General features: G+C 40.0%; 1 protein-coding gene and 1 pseudogene across 2 annotated transcripts in view; one reads left to right on the top strand and one right to left on the bottom strand.

The window, feature by feature from the left end:
• The window catches only part of LOC131682127 (protein madd-4), a 789,972-nt gene that overhangs the window by 310,842 nt on the left and 462,765 nt on the right, over window positions 1–16,365 (bottom strand). The gene's annotated exons all lie outside the window — the stretch shown is intronic.
• LOC131682128 (PAN2-PAN3 deadenylation complex catalytic subunit PAN2-like) lies at window positions 13,439–15,128 on the top strand (annotated as a pseudogene).

Genomic DNA, 16,365 nt, shown 5'->3' with positions numbered 1-16,365 from the left:
AATTACGTACTGATAGTAATTAAAAATGGAGCACTCGTTTGCATATCGCTGGTTGTGTTTTATAAAATTTGGAAATAATTCAAGTGCAACTTTGTCACCGAAATCGGAGAGCGAGGAAGGTTAAGGAAATTGTTAAAATCACTTGATTTCATGAAATTGGTTGTGTTTAATTACTTGGTAATTTCTAAATAATGTTTTTGAATGCCATTTTTTCAAGTGCTAAACTGATATTCGGATGATAGCTAAGCAAAATTCAATTTTCATAGCGGCTCGGTTTATTCAGTACAACTGCAATTCAAAATATTTGTATTACTACAGTTCAGGTAAAGCATTAAGATTTATTTTTAGTTATAAATTTTGGTATTTTCTCAACCGGCACTACCTATCCTCAACATAGACGAACTGTGGCCATATTCAGTGTTGGGGTCTATCCTGCGCTCAATTATGTATCGATAAATAAACTTGTAGCTGTTCCGAAAAAATATATAATATTTCGATGTTTAGCTTCTCCACTTTTTATACTTTTAGTTACTCGAGCTACACTGCCCATAAAAACATAAGAGTATGGATTTTTGTCGAAAATGAGTTATCTGTTGTATTTAATATCACCACTGAACCACAATTCACAAATATTACCAGGTTTGTTTCGAAAATATCGAAAAAATACCAAAACACGGTTGTCCAATCCATAAGGCTCAATGAAAATGTAAATATTGCACAGCGTTTTTATCGGCTTGCTGTTTTTCAATATGGGACTCTTATGCTTTTATGGGCAGTAGGGTAATTTGGGGAGAGATGCCGCACATTTCTTAAAATCGATCCTGCATCCAAGTTAACCATTCAATATTTGATAAAATCATTTTTATCAATTGCGACAAGTTTCGAAAATACTGTGAAATGGTTTTTTTTCATGCAAAAACTACAAGGGACAGCCCTATGGAGTTGTACGAATTGCAGACGTAGGACTGCAATACGTGAAATATTTAATTTCTTATTAATATTTAATTTCTTATTATTCGCAGTGCTCTGCTCTGCTTGCCGTCCAACAGGCAACTGAGCTTGTCCAACCAAATCTGCTCTTTAAATAGTCGATGATGACGTCATTCATAGAAGCGTTGCGCGTTAGGTACATAAATCTGTCGTGCCAGACTAGGGAAGCGCCTTCTGTGTGCAAATGAGTGGTATTTTGACTATGTTGAACATTATTTAAAATTTTAATGCCATGATATCAAAAATCTTTGGGTTTATCTATTGGAATCTATTCTTAGAAGTATTTCTGAGCGATATGCGCAAAAAAAATGAAAATTTACCGTAAGATGGCTGAATTACAAGCGTTTCAAATTGGACCACTTCATACGTCTCCCAACCTTTGAACGGAACGGATCGTTATATTTCACAGTGGTGTTCGGTGTGTAAATTTCAGTGATTCAAGGTCATCCTTTGTTCGTTCGTTAGCTACCATTCTGCTGGTGCCGGCAGTAAATCCAGTACATTGTTTTCGCTGGTGCGGAACAATCGACGTTGTTTGCAGATAAGTTTTGCTTTATTTTTTTTCCTCGTTTGCTTTCTTTCCTTTTCCCTACTTTTACTCTACCTTGTAATCAAATAATAAGACACATTCCCGTTTATATAACGCTCTGCCCTCGTGCTTAAATGGCCGAGGGCGAAATACCATCTGATGTAATCATGGAAGTCCCTGATCCCCCTAATACTCGCATTGCTCCCCGTATAAAGCAGTACCCAGAAGGTTCCTCTGGGCCATGGGTGGTATATTTTCGGACCGGAGAGAAACCGGTTAATATATTAAAACTTTCTCGAGATTTGACTGCTAATTACCCGGCCGTAACTCAGATAACACGTGTTCGGGCAAACAAGATACGTGTTCTAGTGAGTGATCTCGGCCAGGCAAACGCGATTGCTTGCTGTGAGCGCTTTACGCGGGAATTTAAAGCATACGTGCCTTGTGTGGCCTGTGAAATCGATGGGGTAGTGTCCGAACCGGGCCTGAAATGCGAAGAACTGTTGGAGCACGGGGTTGGCTGCTTTAAGGACCCCTCACTTGAACAGATTAAGATCTTGGAATGCAAACAATTGTATACCGCAAACACCGAGGGAGGTAAGACTACCTACTCTCTATCAGGCTCGATTCGGGTGACATTCGCCGGGTCCTCTCTTCCCAACTACATCCTCCTTGACAAGGTTCGCCTACCAGTTCGCCTGTTCGTACCGCGGGTCATGAACTGCAGCAATTGCAAGCAGTTGGGCCACACAGCCACATATTGTGGAAATAAGAAACGATGCGGCAAATGCGAAGGAGAGCATGAGGATGACTCTTGCGACAAAGAAACTGAAAAGTGTATTTGCTGCGGGGGCCCTTCACATGCTCTTAAATCATGTCCTGCGTACAAGCAGCGCGGGGATAAAATTAAGCGCTCCCTTAAGGAACGCTCAAGGCGTTCTTATGCAGAAATGCTAAAGAATGCTTCGCCATCTGTCCTGTCCGAAAATCCCTATGCTGGTTTGGCTAACGTTGAGCAAGAATCTGACGACCCACGAGAGGGAACATCTTTGGTTAACCCAGGGGAATCCAGGAAGAGGAGAAATCCAGCCTCCCCTACATTGCCTCGTAAGGGTGCCAAGGTGTCGTCCACTCAGAGTGCGCCATCTACAACCAATAAATCCAACGGAAGTGATGCACAAAAGCCGAAGCAATTTGCTCCAGGACTTGGAAATATTAATTCTAACAAGGAGTACCCACCACTTCCAGGGACATCCAAAACCCCAAGTGTCCCCTTTTTTCAAACAGATACTCAGTCCAGTAGCGGACTAATGAAATTTTCTGACATAGTGGACTTAATTTTCACAGCTTTCAATGTTACTGATCCTCTTAAAAGCCTTCTGATACGTTTTCTCCCTATAGTGCAAACATTTTTGAAGCAGTTGACTACTAAATGGCCCCTCCTTGCAGCGATCGTATCCTTCGATGGCTAAGTCATCGAACGAGGTCACCGATTCGATCACTGTTCTACAGTGGAACAGCAGAAGTATCCTCCCGAAAATCGATTCCTTTAAATTTTTACTAAATAGTTTAAAATGTGATGCTTTCGCATTATGTGAAACTTGGTTAACTTCCGATATAAATCTCAACTTCCACGACTTTAATATAATTCGTCTGGATCGAGAAAACCCCTATGGAGGAGTACTTTTGGGGATCAAAAAGTGCTATTCTTTCAACCGAATTAACCTCCCTTCGACACCAGGCATTGAAATTGTCGCTTGTCAAGTTTTAATCAAAGGTAAAGACCTTTGCATGGCTTCCATCTACATTCCTCCTAGAGCCTCGGTAGGGCACCGAACGCTTTGTAATATCACGGAATCCTTACCGGCACCGCGGCTAGTTCTGGGAGACTTTAACTCGCACGGTACGGTATGGGGCTGTCTTCATGATGATAATAGATCAACATTAATCCAAGATCTTTGCGATAATTTCAACATGACCATCTTAAACACGGGAGAAATGACGCGGATTCCTACACCACCAGCACGCGCAAGCGCGTTGGATTTGTCGCTTTGCTCGACATCGCTACAGTTAGATTGCATGTGGAAGGTGATCCCTGATCCCCACGGTAGCGATCATTTGCCTATCGTGATTTCAATTGCTAACGGTTCAAGACCATCGGAAACAATCAATGTCTCATATGACCTCACACGGAACATTGATTGGAAGAGTTACGCGACCGCGATATCCGTTAAAATCGAATCCACTCAAGAACTTCCTCCGAAGGAAGAGTACAGGTTTTTGGCTGGCTTGATTCTCGACAGTGCGAATCAAGCTCAGACTAAACCAGTACCCATCGCGAATACCCATGGACGGTCTCCCACCCTGTGGTGGGATAAAGAGTGCTCAGAGCTGTACGCGGAAAAGTCCACTGCATATAGGGCCTTCCGGGAAGACGGGTTACCCGCTAGCTATCAACAGTACGCGTCGTTAGAAAGGCGAATGAAGAGTCTAATGAAAGCCAAAAAACGCAGTTATTGGCGCCGGTTCGTCGACGGGTTAACGAGAGAAACAGCGATGAGCACTCTTTGGGGTACGGCTCGACGTATGCGTAACCGTAATAGTACCAACGAGAACGTGGAATATTCAAACCGTTGGATATTCGCTTTCGCCAAGAAGATCTGTCCGGACTCTGTCCCGGTACAGAAAACGTGCCGCGCCGCGTCTCCTCACGATACCGCGAACGAAACACCGTTTTCGATGGTGGAGTTCTCACTTGCTCTCTTATCGTGCAACAATAACGCCCCAGGGTTAGACAGAATCAAATTCAACTTGCTGAAGAATCTGCCTGACACTGCAAAAAGGCGCTTGTTGAATTTATTTAACAAGTTTCTTGAGGGTAACATTGTCCCTTATGAATGGAGGCAAGTGAAGGTCATCGCCATCCAAAAACCAGGAAAACCAGCCTCCGACCACAACTCGTATCGGCCGATTGCAATGCTGTCCTGTATTCGGAAGTTATTCGAGAAAATGATCTTGTTTCGCCTCGACAATTGGGTTGAAGCAAATGGCTTACTGTCAGATACACAATTTGGCTTCCGCAAAGGCAAAGGGACGAACGATTGCCTTGCGTTGCTTTCTACAGAAATCCAAATGGCCTAGAGACAAAGAGCAGATGGCATCAGTCTTCTTGGATATTAAGGGGGCTTTTGACTCAGTTTCTATCAACATTCTGTCAGAGAAGCTGCACCAGCATGGTCTTTCGCCAATTTTAAATAACTTTTTGCTAAACCTGTTGTCTGAAAAGCACATGCACTTTTCGCATGGCGATTTAACAACATCGCGATTTAGCTACATGGGTCTTCCCCAGGGCTCATGTCTAAGTCCCCTGCTCTACAATTTCTACGTGAATGACATTGACGATTGTCTTGCCAATTCATGCACGCTAAGGCAACTTGCAGACGACGGCGTGGTCTCTGTTACAGGGCCCAAAGCTGCCGACTTGCAAGGACCATTACAAAATACCTTGGACAATTTGTCTGCTTGGGCTCTTCAGCTGGGTATTGAGTTCTCCACGGAGAAAACTGAGTTGGTTGTTTTTTCTAGGAAGCGTGAGCCGGCGCAACTCCAGCTTTTATTAATGGGTGCAACGATCAACCAGGTTTTCACATTTAAATATCTCGGGGTCTGGTTCGACTCTAAAGGTACCTGGGGATGTCACATTAGGTATCTGAAACAGAAATGCCAACAAAGGATCAATTTTCTCCGAACAATAACTGGAACATGGTGGGGTGCTCACCCAGGAGACCTGATCAGGTTGTACCAAACAACGATATTGTCGGTGATGGAGTACGGGTGTTTCTGTTTCCGCTCCGCTGCGAACATACACTTCATCAAACTGGAGAGAATCCAGTACCGTTGCTTGCGCATTGCCTTGGGTTGCATGCACTCGACCCATACGATGAGTCTCGAAGTGCTGGCGGGCGTTCTTCCGCTAAAAAATCGATTTTGGGAACTCTCATATCGATTGCTCATCCGATGCGACATTATGAACCCGTTGGTGATTGAAAACTTCGAGAGGCTCGTCGAGCTTAATTCTCAAACCCGATTTATGGCCTTGTACTTCGACTACATGGCACAGAGCATTAATCCTTCTTCATATACTCCCAACCGTGTCCGTTTCCTAGATACTTCTGATTCTACTGTATTCTTCGACACATCCATGAAGGAAGAGATTCGTGGAATCCCGGACCATATACGCCCGCAGGTGATCCCCAATATATTTTATAATAAATTCCGAGAAGTCGACTGCGACAAAATGTTTTACACTGACGGATCAAATCTCGATGGGTCCACTGGCTTCGGTATCTTCAACAATACTATCACCGCTTCATTCAAGCTCAATGATCCCGCTTCAGTTTACGTCGCAGAGTTAGCTGCAATTCAGTACACCCTTGGGATCATCGACACTCTGCCCACAGATCACTACTTCATCGTTTCGGACAGCCTCAGCTCTATCGAGGCTCTTCGTGCGGTGAAGCCTAAAAAGCAATTACCGTATTTTCTGGGGAAGATACAGGAGTCCTTGTGTACGTTATCTGAAAAATCTTATCAGATTACCTTTGTTTGGGTCCCCTCTCATTGTTCTATCCCGGGCAATGAAAAGGACGACTCATTAGCAAAGGTGGGCGCATTAAATGGTGACATATACGAAAGACCAATCTGCTTCAACGAATTTTTTAGTATTTGTCGTCAGAGGACGCTCAACAGTTGGCAAACCTCGTGGAGCAATGGGGAACTTGGACGATGGCTACATTCGATTATCTCAAAGGTATCAACGAAGCCTTGGTTCGGGGGGATGGATGTGGGTCGGGATTTTATTCGCGTAATGTCCCGACTTATGTCCAATCACTACACCATGGATGCGCATTTGCGGCGTATTGGGCTTGCGGAGAGTAGTCTGTGCGCTTGTGACGAGGGCTATCACGACATCGAACACGTTGTCTGGGTATGCGCCGGGTATTGTGACGCCAGGTCTCAGTTAAAGGAATCCCTTCGGGCCCGAGGTAGACCACCCAATGTACCAGTCCGAGATATGCTGGCAACTCGTGATTTCCCCTATATGTCCCTTATTTATACCTTCATAAAAACGATAAATATCCCAATTTAGCCCCTCTCTTTTATTTCTCGTTTTTAGAGTTTCCTCCTGCCTTGTGGAACCGATCAGCTCCAGAGTGCCACTATGTAACCGCCGTCGCCCTTACCACTACGTCTGCATAGAAGGAAACTGAAGTGAGAGCGACTCGAGGTCCGATGACTTTTGAAGGATTCCCCGCGGGTCCGAAGAATATCATCCGCCAATCCGGTACTCGACGACTTACTAGACTGAGGCGCAAATTTGTTTCGCTGATCCCCCCCCCCCCCCTTCGAGCGAAAGTTGCAAGTTTTGCTCTTCTTTCCCTTTCTCTCCCCTGTCCTTGATACAACTGCTGCTACATTGATGCGGAAATAAGCCACCCTCTGAATATCTTGACCAAGCATAAGTTTTAGTTAAAAAAATCAAATTAGTATTCTGTATTCCTAGTTTTAAGATAGCTATAATTTTTACTCTTTATTGAAACTCTTGTCCTCCATCTTGTAAATAGAATTGAATCCCTAGTTTTAAGATTTCTGTGAAATTTCTCATAAATATTTGTTCCCCCTTTTGTGTACTAAACTATATTGTTAGTTTTAAGATAACCGTAAAATATTTCGTAAAATACTATTACTCCCCCTCTTGTATATCAAAGTGAATCCCTTGTTTTAAATTTTTTCATAAAAAAATCTTTTGGCCCTCTTTTGTATATTGAATCTTATTTCTAGTCTTAAGATAGCTGTAAATTTTCTTTTCCTTTGTAAAAAAAAAATATTTCAACATTGTAACCTCCTAGTTTTAAGATATCCAAAATGTAAAAACAAAAGTATTTGGCACCGCCAAGCTAACGCATTTGTGCCTATCAAATAAACGAAATGAATAAAAAAAAAAAAAAATTGGACCACTTTTCGTTACATACCATTTTTGTTGAATTTGCAAAGTGCACCCCCATATCGAAAACAAAGACGTAGTCCTACGTCAAAAAATTCATCAAATTTCCATGAACATTTTTTTTAAAAAAAGGCCATTGCGGGAGAGATGTCGCATGTGCGGGTGAGAAGCCGCACCATGCTCACAAACTGAAAAATGGTGACCAAAAGTATTTTTAGCTTACTTTGTGTAACGGTTTAGTTGGAGTAACTTAATTAAGGGTACTGTTTACTTATATGTTTGTACGAGCGATATATTGGTAGGGGTTCCTTAAAAGCAGTTTTTGGTTGTTTCTTCCAACAATGTATTTATATAACTTTGGTTTGTTCTTGAAAGATTCATTTTAAAAAGCATCAATTCGTCGAAATTTTCATTTTAATCCCAAGATTGACATCACTAAAAATCAATGCGTTTACTAAAATTAGTGCCTGAAACTTTAAAGAATTAACCGAAGTAACTAATACTTAGATACATATCGCCCGTTCAACTATTTAAGTAAATAGACTCATATTCCTATACGCTACTATTTTAGGTCCGTTTAGGTTGTGTATATACCTTATTAATAATCTATACCTGACGCAAATGATCATTTAATGACATTTCGAAGTGAAAAAAAAATACATTTTAGCTACGTATCCTCCGCCATCGAGTGCGGCATCTCACCCGCAATTTTGATGCGGCTTCTCTCCCAATTGTATGGGAGAGATGCCGCACCTCTGAATTATGGATGACCGTGCTCATGATCAGAATGCCTTCTAAAAGGTTCCAGCTACTCAACTGATACATGATTTACCAAAAAAAATCGAACAATTTAAAAAAAAAACGAAATTTTAATGTGGTACTGAAAAACTTTCGACACTCCGTGATGCAACTGAACGCACATAATCATTAATAAAATTTTTGTAAGTAATAATAAGGATTATTTTACATCTCCAGTGTTGTAATTCTTCAAAAGACAAACTCACAATATGCGTCAAGGCTTCTGTTTGTCACGTTACATTTTTACGCATATTGCATAAGATAAATCAGCAAACAGCAAATTCCGAGATAAGTCAGCAAACAGCATTTTCCGTAGGACTAACTATGGGCACAGACTAACAGACATAACACTATGTGGGAATTCCCTCAAAAAACATCGATCCGACAATTTTCCCAGAACACTAGCTCCATCTTTTATTCACAGTCCCAAACACTCATTTACTGGTGGGTTACCCCTCAGGTTAGGGAACAATTTTTCACTAGTGGTCTATCCCCCATATGCATGTTCATATGTCAGTGGCGCCATAATTTCAAATGTGGTGACAGTCCCAACAACAAATATTTTTAAAATGACCGTTAAAGCGGGCGAAGCTTTGTTTTTGAGTGTTATGTCTGTTAGTCTGTGCTATGGGTCCTATTTACATGCTTGCCAAAACACTCATGATAAATAGCAATCTTTGTCCCACAATAATAATAGATAAAAACCTGTTTTAATCCACATAGCGGTGCAATTGTGCCTTTCTCATTTCTCTAAACTATGGCACGGAGGCTTTCTATGTTCAACATAATTGTGGAAATGTCCATTACATTCTTAGTACACTTTGCACTTATACACAATGGCATGCCAGCCACGAACTTGATGAGCTACGTGTCAACGGTGAAACACTTGAAACAAAAAATATCATACTCCATTAGCCTAATCAGCATGTTATCTGCTTGCTAACTCATTTTGTCATGCGGGGGTGGGTATGTGAGGAGGGCGAAAGTCCCATGAACAAACGACTCCCCAGCTTAAATTGGTATGCTTTGTGATATAGTGGTGGTTTAAAGATAATGGGGTTGAAAGGGAGGGGTATGAGGGCTGGATGGGGTGGTGGTCTGAGGGGTGATTTAAGAAGATTTTTAAAGGAGGGGAGTGAACAGTAGAGGGGTGGGGGTGTAACCCCTCTCCGTAAACCATCAACTACGAATCGGAGTGATTGATTGTACGAAGCAATCCCCTGCGTGATCAGGTGGTTCAATATGGTATAAGAAAAGCCTTGGATTTATTGAATGGCCTCATATTCATTTTTTTCAAGATGGGCCACAAACTCGAGTTTAATTACTATCGAAGCAAAACGATCATTAAAGCCACCTACACTCTACTCTTCGATCTGAATCATTTTTCGGTTCCAAAACCAGTTTCGAGAAGGACTATCAGCGGTGTACCACATGCTTACCTTGGATAAATTTCAGACATACAACTTGCGTACTTACTGCCTGTTTTGCAGATTTCAAGGCAGCGTACGATCCAGTGAAATGAAACAAACTGTGGCATATAATGCGCGAAGAACAAGGCTTTTCGACAAAACCCCGTAGCTCCGGATCAAAAATGTTTCGTTGTGGGCGCATTTGCACATTCATTCGTCACCAGGTGTCACTGAAAGTTCGTTTGGCAATCAAAACAATGGGGTCTAGTATGTATTTATTTCCTTTATGGTAAAATATTGTTAAAATCGGACCATCCATCCCTGAGAGCACTGTCTACTAATTGAACATGTTATGCTGCCTGTCAGTTTATTGAATCTTCCACATTGCCAACCAAGATAAAGTGTCATGTTTAACTTTCAATTGAATCCTTCCTCCTCTAGACATAAAGCATGTCAGATAGTATAAATAGCCGTTGCAATTAGATACATTCCCCGTGTAGAATCCGCTGTTTGCATCTCGTAAAATCGTATATTATTTCTCCTTCCTCGCAACGATGGCAGATAAAACAAGGGCATCTTCACTAAACCATGGTATCGCCCGTTTTAGTATAACAATCGCAGTCAATGAAGTGCTCGCATCATGCTCTTACCGACCGTTCAAGGATGAAGTCTACCGAGTACCTAGTTAGTGGAAGCAGACGTAGCCGACAAAACATGAAGTGACGGTCGTATGTGAGCAAACAACGACCAACCAAATAATGGGATTAGAGAAAGGGGTAATAGTCCCTTCGCTTCACAAAAACCACCCACTTTCATTGGTTCACCGGTTGGTGTGACATTTTCCAACTATTGCATTCAGCTGCGGGAAAGTCTCTAGTCGTTATGTTTATAAACTGTATACAATAATACATCACCGTTGAATTTATTAGGTGTGATCTTTCGCGCTAAAAATATTTCCGTAATTAATTACTCTTTCGTAGTGCAATCTGGTTTTGAAATTGCATGCAAATATACTACAGCAGTTAGCCAGCGGTACATAGTTCTATGAAGGTGATGTGTATCAGCTTGACTAAATATGGTGTGTAATGTGGTACCTCGGTGTGTTTTCAAAATGCTGTTCAATTTAGTTGATGAATATTCTATTACAAAGTAAATCATGATAACTCGAATTAATGAGATTTAGTCAGCTTTCAAAGAAGCATATTCAGAAAAAAATCACTATATTCAATTCGAATTGGGGTGCTTGACCTTGTACACTAGTTTGCAGCATTCCTGAACTAAATAAGCTGGTAGTAATTTTCAATGTAAAATTCCGTGTTAAAAATGAAGTCAAAAAAATTTACAGTAGCACAGTTTTCGAGTTACAGTAAAAAAATTAATTTCTTCTTTAAAATTAAAAGTACGTTCAGTAAAATCCGAATTTCTTCGGTTGTAGTGCATCGATATGAAATATTATTATGTTGAATTAATGGTAATTGAATGCACTTTCGATCGTTAGAATTTTTCGTTTTAGTGCGACTACTGATTCTGACGTTATTTACGAATCTTTATAACTTTTTCTTAGTTTTTCGTCATGTTTTGAAGAAAAATGAGCGCTTGGTCAATATTTTGGGCAAGATAAAGCAATCCTAAAAATTATATTTTTATGAGAAATTAAAGCCTACTAATAACAAATGAAAATAAGTGCTTATTAATTCAAATCGGATGGAAATTGTGAAAGTTATTCAATTTTCAGTACAATGGTGCTTTTTGAGTTTCTCTGGGTCAACTTATTGAACCATCTCGGTTCACATTTTTTTAGGGTTTGTTTCACAATATATGAGGGATTCTCTATCAGAATTCTGTTACACAAGTAAAATTGAAGAATTTTACTTGTTTAATTCTTATCAGCTTAAACAGAACTTCATTTCTTACGGGACATCACGTGGGACTAGAGCTTTGTTCAGAAACATAAATCGTGTTTTCGTTTTTTGGAGCTAGCGTCAATCCGGCGCTAGTTTAGTCCGTTAACTAAGTTAGTGTCGGATTCTGATGTGACGAACTCGAAACGCCTCCAATAACTAATTTAGTTATAGGTTTCGTGTCCTTTACGCGCAAAGTGGTTTAAAATAATTTTCTCCTTAGTGGAAAAAAATAGTTTTTGCTCAAAAATTTTTCTTCACCTAGGAGAAATATAGCATAGTAATAATTTCAGGCTCAGTGGTGTAATCTTATCAAAACTTTGGCATTACAAAATACGCATAATATTTACATGTGTCATACAGAAGCGTATATGTACAAAATATGACGCTTACGTGCAGATACATGTCACACATAGGAGAAATGCGGTACAAAACGTAATGCGATAGTACAATTACACATAGTATTCTTTGCACATATCAAGGACAAACTAGTACTTCCAGTTCTGTTCAAAAACGGCACATTACGGTTTATCCTGATTCGAAATCGCTGAACAGAAGCAATTATTAAATTTGTGGCACCTGTTCTGGTAATATTGCCAACGGAAAAGCTGCATCACGTATCTCAAAATCTACAGCCAGCAGAATCATTTTGGAAATTAACACTCGCAAAGGCAATAAGCAAGGAAAAACCAGATGTTCGCGAATATAAAGCTAGCAACCACGATGATGATACGGAAGTTTCAGTAGTAGCAGTATGCGCAGTTGGCGAGGAAAAAATGGTTCCCCGCCTCGTACACAGGTATCCACGCGCAATTGCCAAGAGCTTGCGCGAGATCTGTTGGACAACCATTAAAACTAGTTTAATTATTGTTATTGTAGGAAAACATTAAACTGAATCCACTAAACGAGTTATTTAAAAAAAGTAGAAGTTTTATGGGCGACTGAGCACTAAAATTCTCCAAAAGTGAACGCTTCATCGCAAGTGATTGTAACGTTTAACAAAACTTATATCTAATACTCGATATTGACAACTCTATTTTAAATTTAAATGACAAGTTTTTGAATAGTACCCAATATGAATTTCTGTATTAGGTCTGTGCGCTCTGTACTCTTAGTATAAATACTAAGCATCACATTCAAGCGTACTAGGCAAACAAATATTTGAATTTACTAAGAACGATATAGCCGAGACGAGAGTTTTTGTTTTCGCGTCATTTTCACGCAATGTAATTTTAATTGGCACTTAATATCATTTTCATGCGAGGAATTCGTTCCGTATTAAAACACTGTTGCGACTAAAATGTTGTGACTGGTTGAAACAATAAGTCCAATACTTTCGATTTCATGTCTTCAGTCTTTTGGTCTGTTTTTTTGTTGGTTTTGGAATAATCAGATCAGAAATCAAGGAGAAGGAAAAAAGAAGCATGTTAATATAAATCGTCTCAAGAGCATCTCTTCTATGTTTTCTATGCACTCAGAAGAAGTGCTTTTGGAATTGCGCTCTGATCCTTTGAATTCGGCTGCAATAAAACGGTATTGTCGAAAGCATCTTACGTCTTCGTTACCCGAATAACGTTCAACGTTAGGTGCAACAGTTTTAATTGAAATTGCTTCTAAAATTTTTGTAAAACAAACCTGTAATCAAAAAGCATTACAGCTTTCTTCAAGAAGTCATGCATCTCTTCCAATCTTGATAATAATTGAAAAAATAACTTGAGCTAATTAAAAACCAATCATTTACTGAGTAGATTAGTGTCAACATGCAAATAAAATGCCGTTCTTAAGTTTATTTTTTATTGACATTTGTTTATGTTTCTGTGCAAATTTGTGGTTCGATATCGTTTCGTATATGCTGAAAATAATTCGTGCCATGGTCAACCATGCCAAGCCATCAATTTTCTACGATCGTTCCGGAAGCAGCTGCCCTTGGGGCGATACTTTCTTCGGATCGAAGCAACAATGCTAACATCGATCTGATCGGTCTAATTCAAAACTGCAATCTGGAATCGATACGGTAAGCGGTATGCGAAGAATTCAACTATCCATTTCACCACAAACGCTCGTTCCGGGGGCGGAGATGCCCATGCAAAACCTGGAAGATCATCAGGTATGCTTGGACAGCGAAGTTCAGCAGTATGATGCTAACAATAAAAAGTTTCAATTCAAAGTGGCCAGTAGTGGTAACGTTGCCTCAAGTGCAACACCGAAAGTGTCAAAAATAATATCCTTCTGGTGTGCAATATCCTGTATCCTGATTCCTGTATCCTACCAACACCAACAACAGACATGGCGACGGAACATTTGCGTCAATTTTGAAAAATTATATGTCCGGTGAAAAAACTACACCGGTCTGGTGTGAGAAAGGCAACAAGTTGAGCCCCACTAATCAAAAGAGTCGTGTGTTGATCTGCCGGAAATTCTGTCGGTTAACTGCGGTCTGGAGACGGACAAAGAACTTGAGTATCTAAAGAAACAAATGCCGCAACCCTCTGCCCAAGTGTCTACCGATGGGAACTCGCGGAATGGTGCAAACGTTTGGTAATGGGATAATGTGTCATTACGAGATGCACTGCTCTCGGGTAGATTGTCGCTTTTTCCATCCGAGGTGCGATTTCTTGAACTTGAATGTTGTTCTCACAGGTCCTATATTATGTTACGCTGTTATTACAGAAAATCCCCACCATCGTTCAATTCGAATGCGTCTAATCACGGTCAGCATAAATCATAGTTCCCACTAGGCTTCCGAATGATGTTGGATGAGAAGGAGAATTTGGAAATTCGATCGTTGAAAACTGCTTCCAGCTGTTATAAAGGTTCTGATGCTCACGAAAGCTGCAAACTAAGTGAGTCAGAGCATATTCCGTAGTAGCAACAATTTGAAATCTTTTACATTTCAGATACTCCGTTTCGAAAATCGAAAAGTATCGCTTGTCGGCGGTCGTTTGCTACATCAATGACAGAACTTAGGGTAATCTGGTAGCTTTGGTGCACGTACCAAAGAGCTATCATGGTACATATTCAATGTTTTTAGTATTTCCTCGGTGTCCGTGCAGGAAGCGGATTGGTAGTTTCCATGCGTTCTGTTTTATACCAGTACCGCACTCAGGAACGAACAAGGTGAGAACAAGAAATGTTTGACTCAGTACGTAAATCCATTCACAAATGATCTGTTACCAAACCAAACTTCGGTGAAATCCGAGCTGACAAACATTTTCAACCGTTGGGTAAAAAATAGATCTTTCAGTCGGGTGACTTGGTGGCAATGGATGCTGAATTTGTTAGGTTGAATCCGGAGAAAAGTGAATTCCGGTCCGATGTTAAAATGTTCACCATAAAACTTCGTCACATGAGTGTGGCCAGGATCACGTGTATCCGCGGGCAAGGTAAATATGATAGCCATCATTACCCTTAGCAAATCGCTGACACAAAATGGCAACGTTGACGAAACAATTGGGTGGCCATCTTCGTGGAAATCGATGAACGTAAAGAAAAAAGTTGAATATATAAATGAAGAAATTATATTTAATAATATGCTTTTATAAGGTGTCAAATAAATTCGTATAACGTGTGTTAAGGATTAAGTTTGGTGCTGCAATCATTACTACAGTATGTGGTTCAATTGTGACGAAGACAACATCTTAACCATTTCGGCAAAAATGGAGCCTTGTTTGTAGAAATAATGTAAATATTTAGTGTTTTCGCTATTGCCAATATGTCTTTCCTTTATTGGCCACAGACTAATTGTGAAAGGGACGACGAGTTTGATAACATTTTCTTCAACCGGAAATTGCAAACTGTGCCGAGGAAGAAAATAATTAAACTATTTGGGTATAGTCTTTATTCAGAAATAAAGATTTTTGTGCCGGAAATTCAATGGTCCATTCATCGAGCCATTCATATTGATTCATATATACACACTTCAATCGGTAGCTTTAAAAAAACCTAAAATTTCAATCGCTGATATATCGCCGGTAGCAACAAACTTGTCAGGAAAATCAACAAACAATTCCCAGGGCAGTCAGTTTTAGTAATATTTCATCAAAGTACATTGTCACTTTGACAGTGTACCTGGGTTATAAAATGTGTCCTCGAAAAATCATCAGAGCATTCCGTATTAACATATTTGTATTTGCTGCCAGCATCATAGCAAATCCAACTGCCAGAAGGAGCTGCAGCTGATCAAAAATTTGCAAAAGATCACAGGGATCGGATTATTTGCTGTAATTTAAGAACAGAGAAATCTAAACGAAAGTCTCTTTGGCACAGGAGAAGCAAGTGCAATTCTTTGATTTATCAGAAGTAAGTGTGATGCTTAAATTAATGAGCTCACCTATATGTAATTATGTATAGTTTCTACTTATTTTAGTGGTGTCATCAATGTTGCATTTAAAAACATTTACGTAAATTTGAAGATAACAGTAATCAGTACTAAGGGATTTTTTTCGATTAGTGAACAGTCCTTTAGTAGATAAAATTACGATTAGTTCAGTAGATTAATTCATTGAAACACATCTTTTGTATTGTCGAAAAATCCATGATTTCCGAAATAAATCCTATAAGCGTTGTGTGCTCAAATATAATATTTGCTTAATCTAGGTAATCTTATCGAATCCCAACGATTTTGCAGGATTGCAAGTCATAAAAGCTAAATTTCTTATTTATGCTTTTTAGAGAAATCAGTAGTTTTTTTGCACATATTTTAAGCGTTAAGCGGTTATATATGTTGAGGTCGGC

The sequence above is a fragment of the Topomyia yanbarensis genome, chromosome 2, assembly GCF_030247195.1.
Source record: "Topomyia yanbarensis strain Yona2022 chromosome 2, ASM3024719v1, whole genome shotgun sequence".
NCBI lineage: Eukaryota > Metazoa > Arthropoda > Insecta > Diptera > Culicidae > Topomyia > Topomyia yanbarensis.
This window is presented reverse-complemented; position numbering and strand designations above follow the sequence as displayed.